The sequence below is a fragment of the Amblyomma americanum genome, chromosome 11 (genome assembly GCF_052857255.1).
Source record: "Amblyomma americanum isolate KBUSLIRL-KWMA chromosome 11, ASM5285725v1, whole genome shotgun sequence".
Classification (NCBI taxonomy): domain Eukaryota; kingdom Metazoa; phylum Arthropoda; class Arachnida; order Ixodida; family Ixodidae; genus Amblyomma; species Amblyomma americanum.
The window spans coordinates 38559473-38572812 of NC_135507.1; the positions used below are offsets into that span (position 1 = coordinate 38559473).

Sequence of the window (13340 nt, forward strand, 5' to 3'; positions counted from 1 at the left end):
GATTCTTAAACGAGTTGAAAGCTTTTCAAATAAACACGCCATAATTACCGACTGCCAGTATGGCTTCAGAAAAAAACCTGTCAGCCGAACTTGCTCTTTTGCACCAGAAGGAATATATATTGAGGAATTTTGAAAATAGAAACCTGGTCTTGGGAATTTTCTTAGATTACAGCAAAGCATTTGACTGCATAAACCATAGCATCTTGTTGGAAAAACTTGAATGTTATGGAATTAGAGGTACAGCGTTACTCTTACTTAAATCTTACATGTTCAATAGAAAACAGTATGTCCAAATAAATGAATACAAGTCAACTCTTCGAACAGTCACCTGCGGAGTGCCCCAAGAAAGTATTCTTGGTCCATTGCTTTTCAACCTGTATATTAAAGATATTATTAGTGTGGATGACAACGCTCGTTTTATAGTTTATGCTGATGACACCAGTTTATTTTTACCTCATGGTTCTGGTAGTAAGTTACTTGAAAATGCAAACATACTCCTGGAAAAAATAAAGACATGGTCCGATAACAATCTTCTTTCAGTTAATGCAACAAAATCTAAGGCAATACTTTTTCATCCAAAAAACAAAAAGTGCAGCTAATTCGGTGAACTACGTTTCAACCGAGACCAGTTTGAGTTAGTAAAGTCATTTAAATCGCTTGGCGTAATATTCACTGAAGATATGCTATGGGACGATCACATAAATCATATAGCATTAAAGACATCTCGAGCCATAGGATTTATGACGAGTTTTAATTGCTGTCTCACACAAAAGGTAAAACTTCTATTGTATCGTGCATTATTTCGCTCACATCTAAACTACTGTTCATTATTATGGGGTACTGCTACACGAACGAGTCTGAAAAAACTTGCTGTTCTTGAAAACAGGACCCTCAGAATTCTTCATAACCTGCCACATAGATGCTCAACTAAAAACTTATTTCAGGCACAAAATTATTATTGTTTTCAACCTGTATGCTTATAAACTATTGCGCACCTATAAAATAGAACAATGAAGATGCATAACAAATATATCTGACTTAGCCCTGATTCAGTTATTTCAGTGCACATACCCACGCCGTCGCAAACCACACTGTGTAGTAGCTGTAGTGTGAACAAACTATGGACGCCAAATGGTAACATTTCAACTTCCCTCATTTTTCTGAATAGATTAATCGCTGCAAATATTGATATCGAAAACATTAGCAGCTCTGACCTCCTCGACTACTTTATTTTTGAAGCCACATTTTCCTTGTATTCATACTTTGAACATTTTTTTTCTTACAATCTCTATAACAGCGCTCTTTGTTTCCTTTTTGTTGCTTTTATTGTTATTGCTTTAACCCTTATAGATTTTCTACACACATTGGTGATTGTGTATGTTTTTTCAGTGAAGTGCCGTCGCATGCCACTGCCCACTTGCTGTACGGGGGTGGGGACCTTGTCAAGCGTTAACCGCTTTTATCCCCATCCCCTCCAACACTGCATGGTGATGGAAATAAACTATTATTATTATAGTTATACATCTTTAGTGTATATGAGGTGTTAATTATGTTTAATTACACATTTTTGTGTCTAGTTTGACACAAATCCGACGTTCTTGCAACCATTCCTTAACAATTCTCTCTATACCGTGACGACTTCCGGTGGATGTGACGTCACACCATTCCCGTGGTTATATCGACGTCCGCGCTAATTTAACGCAATTTCTACATTTATTTTTGCCTATAATTAATTAACTACTCTACAGACATCAGACGGCTTCTGGCTTCATTTTTTCCTCCTCTATAATAATAATAATTGGTTTTGGGGGAAAGTAAATGGCGCAGTATCTGTCTCATATATCTTTGGACACCTGAACCGCGCCGTAAGGGAAGGAATAAAGGAGAGAGTGAAAGAAGAAAGGAACAAATAGGTCCGTAGTGGAGGGCTCCGGAATAATTTCGACCACCTGGGGATCTTTAGCGTGCGCTGACATCGCACAGCACACGGGCGCCTTAGCGTTTTTCCTCCATAAAAACGCAGCCGCCGCGGTCGGGTTCGAACCCGGGAACTCCGGATCAGTAGCCGACCTCCTCTATCCGAAGCAACTATTTTTTCTGCTATCTTTTTTAGCTCCCGAGATAAACATGTGACACACTCTGCAAACGGACGACTCTATGAGCCATTAAAGGCTTTCACCTTAAAAGGTGTTTTGTTCTATTGTTTGTATCTCTAACTGTGGTTGCACGCGCCTCTGGATCTTTTAACTGGAGCGGACGCCGTCTAGGCACTAAACAAATTGGTAGGTGATCACTCACGTGTACAGCTAAAGTAGTAGAGCAAAGCGGTGTGTTTTTAGGGTGCCTAAAAAAAAACTCCAAGCAGCGTTGACGTGTTAAACTGGGTGCGAGTTGGAGTCGTGATAACATTTCTGCATGCATGAGCTCTTGATAACTTATGAAGCTGCTCTCGATGGCCTGAAGGGCTCAAGAGATCTATGTTTACATCGCCGCCTATAATAAAATTTTAATTATTGTCATTAATCTAACATAAATTTGTGTCAAGAAACGAAAGAAAAGCCTCCATATTTCCTCCAGGTGGCCTGTATACGGTCGTAAAAATACCAAATGTGTTTTTTATCGCCAGAACTCCGTAGTCAGTGTGATTTTCGACATGGGGCTAACCAATTCGCAGTGGAAAGTGTTTTTGATTAGTAGCATAACACTAACGCGTTTTCATTTACAGCGGTTTAGAAAGAACGCCGTATAACCAGGTAGTTTTAACACTTCACTGTCATCGCGATACCATGTCTCAGTGACCATTAAAACAACGAAACAGAAATTAAAACTATCTAGCAACGTTACGATCGTGTCTTCTTTGTTTCGAGCTGACTGAGCATTAATGTGCAAGCATGAAATATGCCATTTACTGGTGGCGCCTGGCGCTATCAAATCATGCGGCGTCAGGAGGCCAGTAGGTACAAGCTTAACCCTTTTACAGCCCACCGTAAATTTGCATTGAGAAAATATCTGCTTTCTGATTCATCTTGACGCTTCCAGTGTTTACTGGTCGATGTTCAGTTTATTCTTTTACAGCCAGCTTTCTTCATCTTTGTGAAAAATGTCTGCTTCACTTGCTCTCGATGTGTGCATTGTAAAATGCTTTGACAGTGTTATAATTCTGCACGAAAGTAAGCACTCACAAGTTTGGTGTTTCGAATGCGAGAATTAAAGGCATGCAAGTGAATTACATTTAGGTTTTGTGTTCTTCCTTGATCTATTGCATTCGCCTGCTAGTATTTCTATTCATCAGCAAAAACCTTGCTAGCCTCTCGCAAAAGCAGTCAGTCAAGAATGAAGAGGTGCAGCAGCGATCGTACATGGCTTAATTAGGAAACACTTGGGTAGGCCTAACCAGAGGCTGCTAATCAGCAATTCGAGGGCGGAGGCACTGTAATGCGAAATAGCGAATCAGGCCTGCATGTCCTTACGACCCGTATATCCTTTGTTCTTCGAAACACGAGCGTCTGGTTGGCATAGCTGCTACACTTTCTTTCCGTGGGACAGCTGTAACTTAAGGGGGCATATTCTAAAGGGACTGCAATTTGGTTTACAATGCCATCCCAGGTTTTCTAACTGTATAGATTATGCAGTTCTGGCTGAAGCATGGACGCCATTATTCTGCCACGTAATAAAATTTGGGCTGATAAAACTTATAAGGTTGCAATTAAAATTCCAACGGCTAATATATTCAAGGAAGTAGCAGCTCGTGTTGCATGCATAAAATTGGTACAGTACTTTAATGAAGATATTGAACAAGCTAACAGGCATGCATTAAGCAACTCTCGGTTTTATGCGCATATAGTACTGAATTATGAACTTACAATCGCGTAGCAATTATAGAAAGAATTTTATTCAGTGAGGATCGGAAATGATTTTTAATTTACAGCCGGTTGTCTTAGCAAGATCCTTACGCAGGGCTTGCATGTGGCATGGAAAAAATAAAATATTGGGGCAAATTTGACCAAAGAATATAGGAAAGTACTTTATAATAAATAAAAGGCTCAATAGCGAAAAAAAAATTCTCCGCCATCGACAGCACAGCCTCAGTGTTCCACTTAAGAGCGTTAGCTACAGGAGTTTCAAGTGTTTCCAACGATGTGCTCAGCACAAGTGGAGAAGACCAAATCCAAATATCTGCGGATGTTTGCTTTCCGAAAACTTCCCTTGTAAGACACAAGCAGCGGCATCTACCCCATGGATTTGGCACTGCTATTGCGATTTGCAGCCACCTTCGCTATATCCGTTATATTTCTTCGTTTTATCAGTTAATCAATCTTATAAACATGTGCGTCACAACACGACGAATAGTTTATCACCACCCGCAACCCCCTGCGACAGACGTTTCGGCCGTAACGACCATCATAAGGTCGCCGGAATGCACAGTTTGGGGGCGGAAAGGTCGTCGTTGCGAATCCCACACATTCCTTGGTCTTCATCTCAATTAGTAACTTTATCCTTAGGAAGATGCTAAGTCATTTGCCATCACTTCAAACACTATTCGTCAAATGGGTTGCCTCCACATTTTGTGTAAACGGTGTCCTAGAGTGACCCACTTCGATGGCCGCTATAGTGGCACATATATACAGGTCGAAAGTAAGGCTACCATTTGAGGCACTAGGCGCCCGCTGTTGCTATGTAGTACAGTGTGTTCATGTGGTAACTGTTCTCGTCGCTTTGACCTTCATTGCAGACAGACGCATCCTTGAAAAACGTAATTGGTACGATCTAACGCTCTTAAAAATCAATATGACGACGACTTGCTCATTTTGCGAGCTGCGTCGGCGCAATACAGACGGGAATATTTTATGGGAATGATCTACAATATTTGTTATTATACTGTCAAATTTCAAAGCTCTTCAGAAAATAAGACTTCTTGCCTTCGTGTGGAAAAATATTCAGAGGACAGAGCCATCTGTGATTCATTTTTTTTTTCATTTTAGAAATGCGCTCAGAACATTATAAAATGGTCGACAGAATTTTCTGCATTTCGTCAAACTTTCTCGAAATACTGAGAAGGTTTGCTTCGTAATAATTTCTTGGTGCCGCAGTCTGAGCGGAGCATTAGGAGCCAGCTGATTTGATTGTTTTGGTCTTTATCGGAAACTTTTCATTGCAGAGTTGGAGAGTGTGCTGCCAGCTCCCGGGATGAAGTCCACAATTTTCTTCTTGTGTGTCTTTTCAACTTTGCTTTTAGCCACAAAGTAAGCATCACCTGCTCTTATCTTTCATATATCCTGTATCTAAATCAAAAGGAAGAGCGTAGTTAAAGATTCTAGAGTAGCTGAAATAACGGGCTCGCTAATTAATAATATTGCTGCAACGCCCTGGATTCTCCTGGCTTGACTCTGTAAGTACGATTTCTATAATACAGATAAGAAGGAAAAAGATGGCATATTCATCTGTGAGAGCTTCAAAGGGTAGGATGTTCTTTTGGTTGGATTGAACTATTTACATCAAACTGCATCACACTGTCACAGCCGTAATTGTGGACAAAGAGGATATCGAAGTGCAGTGCCTCTCTGGAGAAAGCGAAGAGGATAAATCAAGCCAAGCCTTCTCGGACAAAAAACTTGAAAATTGGAAAATTGTAAGACACTGTTATGTAAATATTGAAGGTAATGGTTCATTATTCTTATATATAGCGAAATCTTTTTTTTAAAGTGCTTCCAGCGATCGCACCGAACAGTTAAGAGTGGCATAAAAAACCAATGCGAAAGCTTTTGACGCTAACAAAAAGTGAATAGAAAAACAAAACACAAGAGTGCCGTCAGGTGGTCAGCGTTGGTGTTTATTACTATAGTGATTTTTTACATTACAGCAAAAACTTGCGTTCGTAAATGGTTTGCCGCTCAAATATGCTTTGGTCCAGAATTGCTGGGTATGTTACGTTTTCGTGCTGGGCGCCGCTAGCCGCTGCCTGTTCCGCTGCGTTGGAGTCTGTTATTTTTCTGCAGATACTTTCACCGTTTGTGCCCACATATATACGTTATAATATTCCTGGAGCTACTGGGCCAGCTGCAGCAATAACAGAACTCCGCGGCACTGCTCATCTCCCCGGATCACTAGCCATGAGCAGAGACGGCGCTGCAAAATCGGGATCTGCCGCCGCGTGGTAATTATAAATCCGCTGCTGGAAACCTCAGTGGAATATACGCCTTCGATGTGGCCGACTCGCTCTCCATTTACAATCGTGCCAGCACGTACAGCAGGCGCTACCGCACCTCGATGTTCGCCAAAGTTATCCATCAGACGGGCCTGACGAGAATTCAAGACCCTCCAGGACGAGCTAACCACTTGGGACATCTTCAAGCGGAAACTATGCGTGTTCTTCGATAAACCTGTCCATCCTCCGCTCTCTCCAGAGGAGCTTGCATCCGGGTCCAGAACGTTGACAGAGTGAAACGTGTCGTAAATTCGGATGTAATATACCTTTGCATGAAAGTCGACGCTACAAAGTCAGAGAGTGACAAAGTTGAACACGCTCAGAAACGCATCACCAATGACGCTAAGCCAGCTCGCGAGCAAAGGTTGAGGAACGGTTGAGGCGATTGTCAAAGAATGCCGCCAGTTCGAACTAGCGAAGAACCGAAGGATTTCACCACAGCTCATGTATTTTTGAGAATACTGTTCCGACCTCGGCGGTCATAGATTTGAGCTCGCATTGTCCCCAGCCAAGATTTCAAAGCCGAACGCGACTTGTTCTTCAAATACACGAGGCAACGACTGCCGCTGTTTTTAAAAATCGGCACTCGACATTATTTCTGCGGCCCCTCATGCTAGAAGTCAGATAAGAATTCGGCCATCTCCGGATCTCAAACTTCGCCTTATGCTTACCAAACTTCTTCCCGTGGTCGGTTCTGCACATCTGTACTACACTCACCGCAGCCGCAACCCTGTAGAGGGGCGAACTTCTGAAAGACGGGTCCACCTGACGCACCCCTCCTTCATCGATCCGGCACCCTTGTTAAGTTTCTACCTTTGCCCACCCCTCTGCCTCGCTCTCTCAACCGTAGCTTACATCCCTGATGTTCAGGTTCCTCACATCAATCGCTCTCGTTTATCCCAGCGACTCGATTTCCATCCCTTCAACCTCGCGGCCTGCCGTCTCCAGTGCCTTACACACGCTCCGGTTCAGAAACCTGTAGGCTGCACCCAATGAGGCGATGCTGCTCTCTAGATACATATTTTTTTTTAACTCTGCACACCCGCCGCGATGGCTCAGTGGTTAGGGTGCTCGACTACTGATGCGGAGTTCGCGGGTTCGAACCCGAACGCGGCGGCTGCGTTTTTATGGAGGAAAAACGCTAAGACGCCCTTGTGCTGTGCGATGTCAGTGCACGTTAAAGATCCCCAGATGGTCGAAATTATTCCGGAGCCCTCCACTACGGGACATCATTCTTCCTTTCTTCTTTCACTCCCTCCTTTATCGCTTCCCTTACGGTGCGGTACAGGTGTCCAACGATACATGAGACAGATAATGCGTCATTTCCTTTCCCCCCAAAACCAATTATTATTAAACTCTGCACGGCCAACGAACCGTGTTTAGTGTGCGCAAGGATGCTGTCCCTGTTAAGATAGGTTCGTTACGTCCCGCGCCATGGCTTCTTTGTTGGAGCCTTCATTGCATGGAGACAGGAGCACATGTCTCCGTTATGAAATCTTGTCTTCGCAGGCGCTTACGTAAAGTACTCACTCCGTATCTTTTACTTGCTGGCCATGTCTCCAGCAGCGCTATACGTACCGTCGTTAGAATGTCCACTGTTAATGTTTAAATCGCAGGTTGCCATACTTTCGCTTTCTTTACAGCCCTCAAACCAGACCTGAAGACCGCGTCCTCGGCCTTGGCGTTCTCTCTCACCACTCCCCCATCATCGATTGCTACATAGGTGTCAATCAGCTCATCTTAACTCTTCCACAGGAGCCACGCGATTCAACTGTGCAGCGACTGTGTGTCGTACACTTTGTAATTCTTCATGCCGGGCCGCACCCTATGCACCATGGCGTCACCCGACTTTACCTCACGGTCAATTCATTTTTTTGTCCAGTTACTGACACCCTTCTAGGCAAAAATTTTGCCCTTCCATACAACGTCGTCAATATTTCGAAGAACCACACATACAGCCCTGATTTGAACTTGAGCGCTTATATCAAGCCACTGCCGCAGGGACTATCGCTGGCGGTCATTCGTTCCAAAGCTGGATACAGCACCTCTTCCCTGACAGTACCGGTATCTTCTATCGCTCTTCCTAAAGACGTCTACTAAAGAACGACAGTCCCGCGCCTATTGTCCTTCAATACTCACGATATTCGACGTTCGCTGCAATCTTTTCGAGACATATTTGATTCAGCGGCCAGCCTTGCGGAAGAACTTCGATTGCTGGGTATTGCTTCAACACCGGCTACGCCGCCCCTCTTCATCGGCGGCCACACAAAGTTTCCTATATTTTCTGGAAATATTTTCTCGAAAAAAACAGTTCAAGGAAATTCCTTGGTGACCTAGATATCCCGATTGCAGATACCATTTTAAATCTCATTGGTACTCAGGCTCTCCGGTTTGGTTTCACAGTATCATAACAAGGTGCCCCGGATTTTTTCCTACAGAATGAATGTCAGTAATCAAAGGGACTTCTTAAAATACAGTGAAACCACAATGAGGTGCTGCTTTCTGAATCGTACATGAGTTTCGATGCTGCCAAATATGCGGATTAATCATCTGCTGCAGGGGCCACAACTAGTCCGAAGATCACTCAAGCTGTGCCATCAACAGAAGCGGTCTTGCCGCACACCCTCGGTGGAACACCACACGATTTCGGCCCCAGTAATGTGCGATATTATTCGCTATGAAAGTGACCACCTCCGCAAAGGTGCCTTGAAACTATGCGTTGAGACCGCGACGTGCCCTCTAAACGAATCCAGGACAGATATGTTCGGCAACTCCTTTCTAATTTCTAAGTCACCTTCGGCCAGCTATCTACTACACCCTTTCCGGAACCGTAAAAAAATGTGTTAGGCTTAGCATCTGTCTTTCGGTCTTCTATAAGCAAGATATGTAATCGCGTTCTTCTAATAAACATTGGCCTGGACTAAGCAAGCTTCCTGCAAGCTTCGTGTAAGGGCACATGTTTTAGCGCGATATATGCGATACTTGTCGCTCCACAGCACTAAGGCCAACTGCGTGTTCGAATTTAAAATAGATAAACTAATGTCGATATTACTTGGGGTTGGCTCAACAGCTCTAAATAAATAAGTGGACTAACATTATTGCTTAAGAAGAAAACTATTGAATATGTTTTACCCACCCTACAAGATACATGTTTTAGCTGTATTCTGATGCGCTGCACTGCTCACAATGCTGTGCCGAAAAATATGCTTCTTTTACTCAAAAAGCCTAAATTTCTAATTCCTAAACTTATTAGGTTACATATCCGGTTTATACAGAAAAACATACAAAACATGTTATCCTATGTTTTAACATTTTGTATTTGCGGTATAAATCTATATAATCTTTCAATAAAGCCTTCATTTGCGAATAGTAGCGCCAGAGTTTCCCTTTTTTCCACAGTTTTTGTCTTAAGCGCTGGGAAGACACAGCCCTCCATTTTCCCCGACTTTTCATTATTTATTGGGATAGGAAGAATGTCTACCGCCATGCTGATCGCCGCAGTTGAAAAACGAGCTTTTGAGATTTGCTTCTGATAACTGCTGTGTAATACATAAAGGTGCTTTTATTATCAGGCTAAAGCTTTAAAACGTATTTGCAAAACTACCCAGGTTTCATTCCGTCACTAAACGCGAGCTATGGTGTGGGTAGCAATCAATGAGTGGTTTAGGTTCAGCTTTCCACATGCCGATTATTACACGCCGAAAATTAGTAATAGTTTTTCACCTATATCGTGCTTCGCTGCCACTCTCTGCAGAATATGAGTTATTAAAGAAAGGAGATGTGCTCGCTACAAACCAGCACTCTTTATTTATGCAGCGACTGAGCACACTGTGAAGTTAACTTGGATGCTTCATTTTCAGCTGTCAACCTGCAGGCGTTCATCCCATATTCCGTCCACGCCCTATGTGTCCTCCAGCTGTAAGTAGACGTGAGGGTTACCGCATGTAGAAAAATTTGTTTTTAGGACAGTAAATCATACCCAACTATGCTAGCGACCATTCAAACTAGATTCTGAGCGCTTGCTTGGAATATTTAACACACAAGCTAAAATGCAGTATGAAAGAGACAATTAAGCTGGAAGCAATGTCTCACTTCTCACCAGCAACAACATTGAGTTCGCTAGGCAATGAGTTCTTCTTCTTGGAGAGAGGGGTTCATTAGACAAGCAAATAAATCGAAAGAGAGTGGATTCAGAATAATTTTTCCATTCATTCTATCCACTGGGTTATTCCATCGGATCCGTGGTCTGCTTTGAGCATAGCATGTTTGTTCTAATTACACTGCTGTGCCCTTTGATTTATCCAGGCTAATCGAAAGGCCTTTGAACAGCAGTTGACTTGGCAGCGTTGATAATCAAGGTAATGCTAATATCTCGCGCGCCGATGCCGTAGCGGCAAAGCGACCAGGCACACCAAATTCAAACACCTCGTGACAGATTTACAAGTTTACTCTCGCTATTGATTTCATAAAAATGCGATAACACTTCCTAAGCGGTAGTCTGATGTTTCCAGAAATGGGGGGGCAAAACTGTACAAGCATTTTAAAGCGCGAGTAGTAGGCCCCTTTGTTTAGTTCGCGAAAAAAACTTTTACTCTCCAGTGTTTTTGCGACATTTTTCTTGCTTGTACTCATGATAACGGAAACACAATGATCTTTTTTAGGATGTTATTAACCTAGACGTTTTAATCGGCCTTTGTAATAGTATCTCCGATTCAAGGAATATTTCCCTGAGACCAAATTATCAGTACATATCAACTTCCTCACGACTACTCTATACTTGAAGCTCGAAGATAAACCGCAATTCTTTTATTTATAAAGAAACCACTGGAGAAACGCCAAACCAAATATTCCGTAGTTCTAAAACAGATATAGCGAATAATGTGTTCTACCAAACAGCCCTTCGACTACCTTGCGCTGATACTCGCTGCAGGCTTGAAATGAAAGAAGATTCCGAACAATAATTTTAACGATGCAATTGAAAGTTAGCTGTCAAGACCACGTGTGTATCCTTGAATTTCAGACCAAATACTACAGCTGATCACGGGCAACCATACTTCTTGCCTAGTCTTCCTGATCTCTCAGGCTATACTCGACACTATATCGCCATTTAATATTGTCTCATATATTATTATGCTTGACGCTAAAATACAACAAGCCACCGCGGACAGCGCTTCTTTGCGTGCTATCTACTTTTCAACAGTAAAACAAAGACGATGGATGCCCAAGACGAAGCCCGAAATTGCTGAATAACTCACCGCAAAATCTCTTGGCGCATGCCTGGCATTATGAATGCAAAATCAGATTTCTCTGTCTGTGCTCTTTAGAGAGATGACGTTGAATCCGACTAAACCAATGTTGTTTACACCATTTATTTTACGTTCAAGGGGCAGGAGTAATTTCGATAAACATAAGATTATCTCGCTACTTCTCTCAAAGATAAAATACGCAATGTGCATTCCACACAGTTTTCTATTCCAGGTAAGGCGCAGTTTTATGCTGAATAGAAAGTGTTCATACTCACATCTCGTTTGGCTCTGACAGAAGTTTAAATAAATCAACAACACCTAAAGCTAAAGTGTGGGCCGAAGACATGAACATTTAATGCAAAGCCGCTGTCACAGCGTCGTGTGCTGGCTTTGCAGATTCGTTGCTTCTCCTTTCAGCAGATATTAAGCTCTCTCAATCCCCTAGTGAAACAGTCTTTATGCCGAAATAATGTGTTATTTTTGGTGTGCTAGTACTAAGGCCCGTTCCCACTCCTACTCACTGATTTTGCCGATCTTCTTCAAAAACCTAGTCTCTCTAAAATTAAATTAAGTTGTCCATGAGTGGCTGTCCAACTCGCGGCTGCGCGAACAGATCAGCTTCGCTAACCGCTTCGTTAACCAGTAAGCCTTTGCCACAGTGAACATCCCGCGTGTTAAACTGACATTGCCTGGCGCTTTGCTTCAGAGCTTGTCTTTATCAACTTCCATTCGGGCGGAATGAATCCAGAGCACAACGTTTTCGCCTTAAACCGTCTTAAACTTAGCCACAAATGAAATAAAAGCCGATGTGAAGACCGAAGGGAAAACTGAAGTGCTATCACACCTATTTGGCATTTTACTTAACCAAACTAAATCGTCTGTAATTGTTTTGGGAAAAACCTTTGGGCATCTATCTTCGTAAAATTTCCCGGTAATAGGCATCGATATGCGATTATGGCGTACATGTTATCTTCCGATGCGAACGAAATGCCCTCCCTGATACTCGTAAATTCGCCGCAGGAAACAGGAACTTGGAGACAAATTGGACGGCGCACAAGTTTACTGCAGGCTACTTTTTTATTGTTTACATTTGAAGCTAGTCGTTAGTTAATAACTGAATGCATGAGTTTATCCGGAATGCTTTACAGCTGAATATTTAAAATTATTACTAAATATTCTCCCCCAGAAACAGGGCTTACTTTCGCCAATCTAGGCATTATTATCAGCTAGAAAAACAATTTAGCTCGTCCTCCGCATATTTTGTTTTTTAGAAACACCCAAACGCTCTTCTAAAAGCACGCAAAGAGTAATTTATATAAAGGGAAATAAAGAACTTTTGTATATAATGAGTTTGGTTCGATTGAAGCGTGGGTGTACTTAGGCTAAAAAACAATGCTTCCACTTCTTTGCTCGCTCTTCTGCATCGTAATAGCTTTACTTTTTTTTTCGACCTCCTAGTGTCTATTTGGAATGCGACCAGGGCAATTTTGCGAGTCTGGCTGTATGTGCCAATTTAACCCTGCACGACCTAACGGACCGCTTGACTGCAAGCCGCCTCGCCGAAGGGCATAGCCACTGCGCAGATGCACATCTCACCTATGCCTAAGAAAGCAATAAAGCTTGAGCACTTAAAATCTGGCGTCGTGTTTACTTAAGACTACAGCGTCGCAGCACAAAGGTGTCACAAAAAAGGGACACCTGGTAACGCAGTGCGCATCGTTTTTGATGTTTGCAGAGGTTGTGTGATTACTACCACACCGCTTTGAATTAGCTTTCTGTGAAACAATATTTATGAAATATATTCTCTTCTGAACATTATTTGCGATTAAACAAACGTTTTTCGAATACAGCTGCGTTTGTAGGTTCCACTGCACATTTATTACACTTGA

General features: G+C 42.5%; 1 long non-coding RNA gene across 1 annotated transcript; it reads left to right on the plus strand.

The window, feature by feature from the left end:
• Positions 1 to 4986: 4986 nt before the first annotated feature.
• On the plus strand, positions 4987 to 13085 carry LOC144110539 (uncharacterized). The gene is made up of 4 exons (XR_013309861.1): positions 4987 to 5058; positions 5159 to 5243; positions 10066 to 10123; positions 12910 to 13085. It is a non-coding gene; the product is annotated as an uncharacterized LOC144110539 (long non-coding RNA).
• The last annotated feature ends 255 nt before the right edge of the window (positions 13086 to 13340 follow it).